Genomic DNA, 12316 nt, shown 5'->3' on the forward strand with positions numbered 1-12316 from the left:
AATACAGTGGTTGGTATTTATTTTTTTTTTTGTATCGATGGTAAAAAAATCAAAAATATTTTTATCAAGAATCACAAAACATAAAAGTTTTTTTTTTAAGATGGGTAGATAATAATTTATATTTTATTTTACAACCGTTTCAAAGTAAGTAACGTTTTGTTATTTAAGTTTTTAATAATGTTTACAATAAAATCCCATATAAATATGGATTTGTATAAAATTCAACGTTTTATTTTATTTTATTACATATTTACTTTTTTAAATTTAATTAATGAAACTATTTATTCATATAGGAATAAGTGCTTCCAAATAAGGTTAAAATTTTTTTTTAGCAAAATATTTTATTTTGATAAATTCATTTGTACATTGCTATTTGTTAGAATGATTTGTATTAGCACAACATACATAATATAGTGGTCTAATTTTTTTTGTAAAATGATTTTAATTTTGCAAAAATGGCTTGGCACTAGATTAAAAATCTGATAATAATTTCCCTGCAATATTATGTTATAAAAAGCATGATAAAGTATTCAATTTTGATCAAATGAGGAATGTGTTTTATTTATTTTTATTGAAAAATATCACTATTTCCTCTTTCAGGATATTTATTTTAATTTATTTAATAGCTGTATAATATTCTTTACTTGACCGAATCATCGAGTCCACTTCTAAGAAATAGACAACTCTCGAAATCATCATACTATTCAGTTACAATTTCTTCTAAATATTGCTGAAACTAATGATTAACCAATCCTATAATCGTTATTTCTTTCCAAGCTAGAACTTTGCAACATAACACATCCCGAAGTATAGTGTACAATAATTAACAATAGAATAAAAAACCATAGACAATTTTATTTTTTTTATTCAATAATATATAGGTAGCTAATTATTTTCATACTATTAATACTCATCAACGCCCGCCACTGATTTTACGAGAATACGTTTGATATATATATATAAAGTGCACTGTTGTTTTGTTAAAAAATCAATCGTAAAGAACACGTGTGCTTTGTATTTTGATGAGTGCCAGCCATGTATTTCTTCAAAGCCATATTGACGGCGCGAAATTTTTTTGAAACGTGTGATTCCACCAAAATGAATATCAGTCCAATAGTAGTCCTGTATCGACGCGTTCGCTAATCGTTATTCGTTTTTCTCGATTAAACCCTCTCAACAAGAGTGCTTCGGCAGACGGCAGTATAATACACGTGCCGTACTTACACAACACGACAAAGACGGCTAATGGAAATTTCGCGTGCAAAAAACACAGGCGTGGCATCGCATAAAACCCATTTGCGTTCCAACGGGTTTTTCGGCAAACGCAATTCATGAAATTAAAATAATATAATGTATTGCGCAGAATTGGCGCCGCACGAAATACATAGATGTCATAAATGTCATATTAACGTGACGAATTGTCATTTGACTCGAATCTGGGCAAGTCAGTCATTTTTTCCAACTAGTTAAAATTAAGTTACGCTAACAACTAATTATAAGTTACTTCCTGTAATTTCCAAAATTCCTAAAATAGTTAGTAGTTAGTGGATGAAAATAATCATAACTCATAAGTTAGAGTAGAAGTTGGAGTTGGTATTTTTTTTCAAGTCAAAAATATACATTTAAAAACCCGTGTGTTAAATTATAAAGTATTTCATTAAATGAAGATGCTAACTTTATTTATACATTATTTAATAAATAGCCGTGGTTTAAACTATTTATTGCAAGAAATATGAAGAATTTATACAAATAATAATATAAGAAATGTACCAATCTGCTATCAAAAAATACTAAATATTACTTATTGCCTATTGATTATTTATTCTGTCGGTACTCGACTTCTTACGGAGATTTTTGTAGTAAAAATATAATATCTTTAAATAACAACCTACTATTTTTGTTTTTAACGCGTTAAATTAGATTATTTTTTGCATTGAATTAAACTCATTAAGTTATAATGTAATTATGAAATTCATAAATATGAATAACATGAATTAAAACCTGCAACTATAGTTTTAAAGTAACTTTATATAGCTTAATTTTTATTATCTAACTAATTAATGCCCGACTTTGCTATTCGCCCGTAATATAACGACGCGAATTGAGTCGGAGTCTTCTACTGTAAGTAAATCTTGAAAAAATTGCAATCGTATTATATTATAATACTATTATTGGTAGATATTATGCGATCGTCACGCGGTCCACAGATCGTCAATAGCGAAATATTGGCAGATTGCCTACACGGAACGCCGTGCGCCGTTCTTTCGCGCGAATTTGCATTGTATTTTATTAGCGCTATGTTTTATTATATCTCACGTACAGACCGTGCGAATTCCCCCTAAAACGTAGACCAGAACTCTGTCGGTGTTGCGATTTGTTCATCTAACCGTCGGTCGGACGGGGTACGCACATGCATACAGCTGAAAACTTTTCTCGATCGTTCACTGCCGCCGGAGGCTAGTATATTACAGAGAAGGGTCTCCCGTAATCGAATTATTATCGTGATTGGGATTTATAATACGCGCAACTGGCCGGCAACGTTTCTCCAATCGCGTGGATGTTTAGGTTTCGCGGGGTCAAGTTAATACTCTAAATAGGTATGTATATAATATATCACGTGTGTGGTTTGGTGCGTATTCGAGAAAACGTCGTACATGTAATATATATATATATATATATATATAAATGGGATAGTAAACATCGGGGTAAAGGACCAAATAGAATAGCGACTGATGGGGGACTGCCGCCGCCACAGGGATGAGTCATCGAAGCACTTAGCCGGGATCTTCTGTGCCTTTTGTCGTCGTTTTCACACAGTGTTTTTATTATTATATATCGAAAAGCTTTTTGTCCACGAACAATCTAATAACAAGAACAACATAGCGTTTTAAACGTTTAACGATTTTTTTCCATTTATTTCGTTTTTTATTTTCGAAAAGTACACTTTTATTATTGTTTGACTTGTATGCACCGCGGATACTGTGACCCACGTACAGACGAGTTTACGTCGATGTTAATTTATTTATACTTGTATATGAAGCGTATTTTCGTTAACCACTTTCGATTTATATTTTCTGTACAGTGTATAATGTATATACTATATAGATGTATATTCCTACATTTATACATTCTTAGGCATAGAGACTTTTCGAAAATAATGTGAATTCGAGAAGTTGTAGAAAATACAGTTTATCGACTATATAATAATAATAATAATAATAATAAGTAATAAATGACGTGTTTGGGTTTATTTAGGCAGTATAATTTACAATATACCTACCTACGTATACTGCTTCCTGTTTGATGTAGAAATTCGTTTTGTCGACTTTCCAATTTCAATCTTGTATTTAGATTCCAAACGAGAACTTCGTCTGTTTAAATATATTATATGGATAGTAAACCGAAATAGTGACGAATGAATATAGGCATAGCGTAACGAATAATCTTATACGACCTATTCTATACAACAGTGGTCTTCAACCTTACTAAACTCATAAAGTCACAACTCATTTAAATTATTATTTATACTTAACCCGTACTTTTAAAAAAAAACAACTCATTCTAAATATTGTTTTATGTGTATGTATAAAAAATCTAACTAATTTTTATTTAGTTTAATATTATTATTTTATTTGCTTTGTACAATTGAATAAATTGCATTTTGTATGTAGTTGATTTTTAATTTTAAGTTTATCGCGACTCAAATTTAGGTCACCGGCCATCGGTTCGAGACTATTATAATATATTAGTATTATGTAAAGTTTACATATATAATATACATTTTATATAAGCTACATAGGAATCTCATCATAATAATTTTTTAGTTTTATCGATACTCGATAGCATCGTTAATCATAGGTTAGGTACTCTTTTTTACGATTAATATTTTAAATACTTTTTTTTATCTAGAATCTAGAATTGTTGAATTATAATGTATAATACACATATTATATCGATAACGTTTTTAAAATATATTTACCAAACAGTTATGACCTAGGGGCTAGGATCTAGATACGGGAAAAAAACTGTTTTTCCAAAATGTTACCTATACAAAGAATGAAAGGTTAAAAGAACAATATAATAATACAGTTCTGAAAAGTCAACCGATAAGAAATATATATGAAAACTTAAAGACATTGTTATTTATTCTTGATTTTGACATTTCAGTAACAATCTTTGTGTTTGTAATATAATAACTAACAAGCGCTTTATATTCTTTTACAACTACAGTTATTGTTTAGTATTGAATGATACGTTTGACAGATGAAATGTTCATCTTTATACTAACGTTATAGGTTAAAATAATGTCAAGAATACAATATTATACGTGGTCATAACATAATATTTTATAAACGTATGATCTTGAATGCGCATAATATAAGAGTATAGTATAATACATCGTACACATTATTTATATACTTAGTTGTATTGTATACCTACACAGAATTCGTCAATATGTTGGCTATGTTAAATTTATGTTTGCGTTAGGTTTCAAATGGGCGTATAGTGTATTTAATATTAATATTACAACCATAAATATCGAAAATATTTCATATGGAAGTATGGAATAGAACATTGATATACAAAAATTTAAATGACCTTGATGGCTTGATTTATTTCAAATTCACGATACTTCCTATACTTCCAAAACATGTTTTTGAAAAAAAGAATGAAAATCAGGACATATATATAATATATATACATTTTGTTTTTATATTAAGGATACATATAGATGATAGTATTTACGAAATCCAATCGAGAGTTTTTTAAATACAATTCAACATGTTTTGAGAAAATTGTGGTATGTTGAGCTAACTTGATGTACTACTTGGCATTATGTATGTATTATTTTGATTTTCGATGCACAGTGTGGTAGACAAACCCAAAATTCCCCGGATGGCTGCAAGATATAGGACCGTTCAAACTATTTAGTGTTGATCGTGAGGTATGTGGACAATTAATACTACAATTTATTATTATTACGTACCTATTATATTTTAATTGGTCGTAAATAGTTTTTATTTTTAACTAAACATGAAATTTAATTATAAAAACTTTTTTTATTAATGGTTATTCGTTTCATTGTTTATAAATTATATGAAATGTAATATAATATTACATGGTAATCGGCATTATTTTACTTTTTAATTAGTTATCATAACAGAAATGTTAATATTAAACTATTAAAGTAAACATGATTATTAATTATCTGCACTCGGCAGACGTCGGAATTTGAAATTGTAAATCCTATTTGATTTTTACACGTACTTGTATTTTTATGCTTTCAGCGATTGTAGCCATGTCATTCTAAATCGAAAAATGCACTAGCGACAATAAATCTGACAGAAAGGAATATTGCATTGATATAATCCATCATTAAGTGTACACTCAATAATAATAATAATAATAACAACAAAGATAAAAATTATTAGTTACATTATATTGATGTATGAACCTCATTGTTTTCTTTAGTTTTTTAGGACTAAATAGTCCAAGCGTTGTATTATTTGACATTAATTTATTGTTATCGTACCTATAGTTAATAAAAAAAAAAAATTAAATTAAATATATGACTATAAATAAACGTAATTAAGATGTTATAACTAGATATAACTAATAACAAAATATGTTCAAGTTATAATTTTTATAATTGTATAATATGTATACCTATAAATAAATGTGCTAAACAAATAATATTACAACTTTACTAATAGGTATAATTAAGAATTTAAAAAAATAAAAAATAAATTATTTTTGCATAAAAATATTTAAGTTAGGAATGTTAGGATTTAGTTTATGTGAAACAAAAGATAAACGTAGATTAAATTTAAAAAAAAATATTTTTAAGATGTGTTTTATTTAAAAAAATATTATATAGATATTATATAATATTTCAATCTAAATAATATATTGTCTGCAGCAAAAAATTATTATAAACAAAAATAAACTCGGTATTGTAGTGCCAAACATAAATCGTTTGATCAATCTAGATTAGAATGTACATTATTTGTAGATTTAATTAATTTCATCCGAATATTAGAACCTGTGTAGAATTTTAAACCAAATCATGTCCTTTAAATTTTAGCGAAAATGTAGGATTTTAGATTAGTTATAGAATAATATCTTTTTTGGATGAAGCCATGAAGCATAACATTGTCATTATTAATATATAGTATATTTATTTAAAATTTTAGCCTGAATACCAGATTTAAATAAAAAATCCTGATTTCGTATTGGTCATTGCAATCCAAATTAATATCCGTGTTTTGTTTAAATTAATTCGATTTAGATTTGTTTGTGAGCATATAGAATTACTGCATTACGTATGCAATAAGTTGCAACTAATCACTAAAACTTAGGCGATGAACCACTAACCTAGCCTAAAGGTGGGTATCAACTAGTTAAAAAGTTAATTTTTTTAAAACTTTTTTTTAACTAGTTAGTTGATTTTTTAATTAATATAATGATTAAGCTAAGTCTCAATCAGCTTAAAATTATACATTATAAAATAATTTAGATTTGTTCAGTATATTTAAAAAATAATTGGTATATATGGTAAGTTAAAATCAAGTTTGTATAATATATACGTTTATCTATAAAAACTGAGGCAAGAAAAAAAATTAATTTAATTTAATTAAAATCTGTATATATTTATTGTAAATAATTTATAAAAACCAATTACCTATGTAAGTATTAAATAATATCCATATACTAATTACCTCTGCTGTCGATGTTTTAATATATATTATAATGATCTATATAAAAAAAATTGAATTTAAAATATTAAACATTTATCAAATAAGTAGTTATTTGTTTAATCAAGATGTTTATATAAAATAATGATTTTAGATTTAAAAATAAACAATGAAAAAAGTAATAAATTATTTTAGACAGTTGAGGAAAAAATTTTTTTTCTGTATTATATTAACTTTTAAACTTTTAAAGCTATATTATTTGTTAACTTTTAACTAATAGCAGAATGTTCATGACGTGTAGTTCACTGCAAACTCAAGTTAATTTTTGTTATTAACTTGTCCACCTTTACTAACTAGTATTCACCATTGATAACTTTCTTTTATTTATAACGTAATTCTATTTTGGTCTATGCAAAGTGCAAACTACAAACAATAGCTCAGCTCCTATATTTTTTTTGTCTATTTTTACGAATATTATAGTGACGACTTTGCTATGTTTTGGTCTTTCGTCATTCATCAATCCCGGACCCGTAACTCGTTGCCTATTTTTTTATTCTTATATAGATTATATTATTCGCATTCGCGGATCTCTGCCTTATTCTTGAAGCATTCAATGGATATAGACTCCAACATATTATATTGGTATATTTTTGTTATCCCTATCCATCTTCTCGGTAGAACGTATCACCTCCTCGTGTTACGTTGATAAGAAGTTACAAGTTGCGTAAAACCGTGTATTCGTTTGTAGTTTTAACATTTAAATTTATCTTGATAAAACACAGAGAATAAAATAAAATTAATGTGCATGATTAACTAATTTAAAACAGTAAGTATTTTTTTTATTTTGTTTTGTTATTATTATCAAAATACCATGAAATAAGTAAATTAAATTAAACGTTCCTTAAAGTACAATACGTCATATTTTTGTTTTCTCTGATTATGAAATTAAATAATGAGTTAGGTATTTTTGTAGGAATAATATTATTATAACATAAATACGAATGCCGCCGACTTCTAATACTTGAAAATTTTTTCCAACATTAAAAAATTGTATTTGTCCAAAACTATAGTAACAAGCAATAAAATTAATTATATGACTTAATGGACACAAAAAAATTATTTAGAATAGTTCCCATTATAATAAATTTCAATTGATTAATTTAACAGTAAATAATTTTCCATTAAACTTTAAATAAAATGATCCAATATAACAAGAAAGAATCCATTGATTTTCAATATCTATAGTAAATTTAATGTGTATCTAATAACAAACAACGATGAACACTTATTATGAGTGTAGGCGTATCTTCTTCCAGTTTTGAGCATATAGTTCGCAATTTTTCAGTAATTTTTAATTTTTTAATCACTATTTATTCAGTATGACTGGTTAGATGAAGATGTGATGTGGTCTGATAGTTCATCCTTGAATCTTCACTTAAATATATTTGTGACTTAGGTTAAATTATAACTCAAAGTTGAAAGTATAATGTAATGAAATAATAAAAAATTGTTTTTGACAATTGAGAAAATATTTTTTTTTGTATTATTATATTAACTTTTAAACTCTTGGATCTTTATTGTTTGTTAACTTTTAACTTTAAATGAATGTTCATGACGTGTGGCTCACAAACTCAAGTTAATTTTTGTCATTAACTTGTCTATCTTTGCTAACCAGTACTCAACATAGATGTATCTTCTTCCAGATTTGAGTATATTATAGTTCGCAATTTTTTAGTAATTTTTAATCACTATTAATGCAGTATAACTGGTTAGATGAAGATGTGATGTGGTCTGATAGTTAATTCTTGAATTTTCACTTAAATATATTTGTGACTTATTGGTTAAATTATAACACAAAGTTAAAGGTATTATATAATGAAATAATAAATATTTTGTTCGAACTCACTCTGTTTGTATCCAAACTACTTTCGTGGTAATTAACACTAATTGTAAATAAAATATAAATATCAGTATTTTATGAACGTTGTGCTCTTTCCACATTTCTCTGGACAGAAATGGTGTTTCCAAATGTATGTCGCCAACAATCCGATTAATGCCATAAGTGATTTGATAGTTGCCCATTTATATGTTGTAGTGAAAACTGCTGCTAAACAATATGCTAACGATCGAATATACACAATGATACATGGTTCATTATATTGATACGAAGGATACGATAAACTGTTCATAGTATAATAATATTGTGTTTGGTCAACATAAAATGTTAGCTTCGAAAATTAAATTTTTGTCACTAATTTTTAGCTCTTGTAATTATTGCAAATGTTTATATTATTTTACCCGTATAATATTATGAAGGTTTTAAATGGCCACACACAACACTTCGTATTATATTACTAACATTAGGCGTGTACATCATATTCGATTAAATTGTTGGTGATAACTGATAATTATTGTTCGTCGATTCGTTCTGTGTGTAGCTGCTCACCAATTATTCTTGTGTTCATGTTTAAAATTGTCTTGGTCAATAATTATCGAATGATCTAGTCAACAATTTAAACCACGTCGAGGCACTCAGTTATAGTAATTATATAATAATCGAATTAATTGTCATAAGACATTTTTTGAATTAAAGTTTCGACGTCCTTATTCCTTAACTGCTTTTGTTGTATCCATGTTTTATACAAAATTATCCCATTGATTATTTTTATTTAGTGTTTTTGTATAATAATAATAATTTATGTCATTTACGTCTTTTTGTTATCGCTACCAGTAAGGGGTAACAAGTAATATCGTTTAACCCAAACTTACTACTTCATAGTTTATTGTAATATTTCATTTTATATATATAAAATGAAGTCATCTTCGAGTAAATTTGAAATCGATAAAATATGGTTGATCTCGAATGTGTCAATTTTTAATTTTTACTTATTTTGATAAATTATAATAATAATATTGTCAGTTTTCTGATTAAAATTAATAATTTTATTTTACATCTTACATTTGATTTATTAATATAATTGAAAAATTGATTTAATATATGTCTTTGTATTTAAAAGTTAACTTTAATATGTGTGTAATAGTTTCAGAAAATATTGATTTTTACCCTGATCAAAAATTATACAAAACGGTCATCTATTCACATTTGATGTAACTACATTAAATAATGTAATTTGAAATTAGTTCGATAAAGTTATTGTATTGTTGGTAGATTGGTAAAATTTTTTTTATCAATAAAAAGTTCATAATTATTATTAATTACGAAAATGTTTTAGGTAATAACTTTGTATTTGTTTTTTGATATTTTAAGACTTCTGCTATATTGATTACCGGGTAGAATTTGAATACGTTAATTTTGATATTGTCATGAGTAAGTACGTTAAGAAAATAGATCAAGATTTTCTAAAACCTACAAAATCATTTTGTCAGTTTTTGGTTTAATTTCAATTTAAATACTATTCATTTTAATATAATTTATAATGTCAAGAAAAATAATATAGTCTTAAGAAGATCGTTTACATCTCCCAATATTTTAACATTAATTTTTATTAATGATAAACATAATACATTCACAAGAAATTTTCGATGAAACATTATTTACAATATATTATTTTATTAACTATAATAGGTATATACAATTAAGGATATAGTGTAAAATTAATAATTTATAATACACAAATAAATTTACAAAACAATTATTATTTGATAATAATGTGAAATTGTGTATACCAATGGTTAGGTACATTTTATAATAACAATTTTTCTTATCAATTTTTATTAGCGGAATTTAATTTAAATCGAAATATGAAACAAGTCGACGCCATTCGGTACGGTTATCACATTATTTTCTAGAGAACAGATCCCATCTATTCTATGACAGAGAGTAAATGGTGACCAGATAACCGTTCTGACTATTTGAGAATAGGTGACCAACTGGTGGCTGAAGCTACACCACGTTATTGTATTTGTAAATTGTAAGGTTATGAACGTATGCCCATCAAAATTCCAATCTTTAATAATTCGTAATGGACATCGTGGCTAGCCAATAGCTTATTACGTTCTTCGAATTTCGATACCATCCCATATTCAAATAATTTATGTCAACTTGAATTTAAATTAATAATTAACTTACAGTTTACACGCGCTATTGAACGTGAAATATGTAAAACACTACGGTGTCTCGCTTACTATAGTATATACGTAATATTATACTCGTACAACTAGTACCTACGCCACAGATAAAGTTAAATACAAATTAAAAATTATATTATTATAATTAATAATATATATTATTACGCGAATCTGTAAATTGTCATTGAGATCGTCATTTATAATTATTATGGTTAAACTATATAGATTATTCAATTATTGCATATAGGTAATGTTCGTTTCACGGTTGGTAACACACGCGCGCACACATATATAACCACATAAAAGTATCAAATTTCTTTAGGCACCAATACATTTTTTACGTCGATTGATATTTAACTTTCTCTAATTCGAGATAACTATTTATAAAACTGTTACACAAGTGCAGTCAAAATTGTTAAAACCTAAATGTTGTGAATATTTTAAATTGTAATAGTAAGTAAAAATAATAGTCGACGTTCTGTAATGTTTGAATGATTAAAAAAAAAATGGCTGTTCTTCAATACATCGTTTAAAGTAGTATTTCAACAACTTTTTAAAATAATACTATTTTGAAAATAAAAATCCTTTCAAATTGTTGCAGTTTGAATTAAAAATTATCATGTAAAAAAAGACTTATAATATATGTCTACAATGTACGAGTAATTATTTTAAATATAATTTATTTTTTCATAAGACCAATATCAAATTATATTAATTATATTCTGTAATCGGTCCTTTTGACGTATTTTGTCTCTTACAAAGTGAGATAACGATAATAACTTATTAGAAATAAAATGAGAGAACCATAATTATACAATAATAATCTATATAGTTCAACTGATTAAAACATAATCACAGAGTAATTTCAGAGTTCAAGTCACTCTTCTAGGCTTCTATACAATAGTTTAATTGTAAATTTAATTTTAAAGTAGAAGTAAAATAGTTATTTATTCTAATTTATATTTATTAAAATAATGTTTAAACTTTAAACATTAGAATTACAACTTATAAGATAACATAAAATATGCATGCTTAGAAGCTTAAAATAATCAATTTAATATATTTGAGATGTTTTTAGTTTTATTATTAGGTATAATAATATAATATATTAAAATACAGACCTTGTCGGTGGCATTGTGTAGGCAGTACACTTTAGTGTATTACCCGTTACCAAAACTGTAGTAGGTAACAAAAACTCACGGTTGATGTAATGGTATTTTTTTTATAAAAAAAAATAATTATTTTACATAAATTATTACGAATTCACGCGAAATAAAATGAAATTATCATAAAATATATTTATATGTACGTAGATAATAGTTAGTATAACGATAAAATAATTTTTACGTTTTAAAAACTAAACATAAGTTTTTATGAAGTGAACTCATGAAAATACAGTAAGCACAAAAGAGCCACTACTAACGTACTGCCGTACTGGTTCGACGTATGGCCGACCACATTTGTTGGCTGCTGCATGCCAGTAACCACTACCCTAGATCGCCTGGTTTGCTCGGTGGGAGAAATCAAAATAA

The 12316-nt window shown here is 26.3% G+C and overlaps 1 protein-coding gene and 1 long non-coding RNA gene across 2 annotated transcripts in view; both read right to left on the reverse strand.

The window, feature by feature from the left end:
• Positions 1-3501, reverse strand: part of LOC113548215 (growth factor receptor-bound protein 14-like) — a 71658-nt gene extending 68157 nt beyond the window's left edge. The window contains exon 1 of the mRNA XM_026948979.1: positions 3281-3501. The gene's annotated coding sequence lies outside the window, so the exon portion shown is untranslated. The remainder of the gene's footprint in view (positions 1-3280) is intronic.
• Positions 3502-5376: 1875 nt separating this feature from the next.
• Positions 5377-12116, reverse strand: LOC113548216. The gene is made up of 2 exons (XR_003404877.1): positions 11906-12116; positions 5377-5533 (listed from the first exon to the last, which is right to left on the reverse strand). It is a non-coding gene; the product is annotated as an uncharacterized LOC113548216 (long non-coding RNA).
• Positions 12117-12316: the final 200 nt, after the last annotated feature.

Source organism: Rhopalosiphum maidis, chromosome 1 (assembly GCF_003676215.2).
Source record: "Rhopalosiphum maidis isolate BTI-1 chromosome 1, ASM367621v3, whole genome shotgun sequence".
NCBI classification, from domain to species: domain Eukaryota; kingdom Metazoa; phylum Arthropoda; class Insecta; order Hemiptera; family Aphididae; genus Rhopalosiphum; species Rhopalosiphum maidis.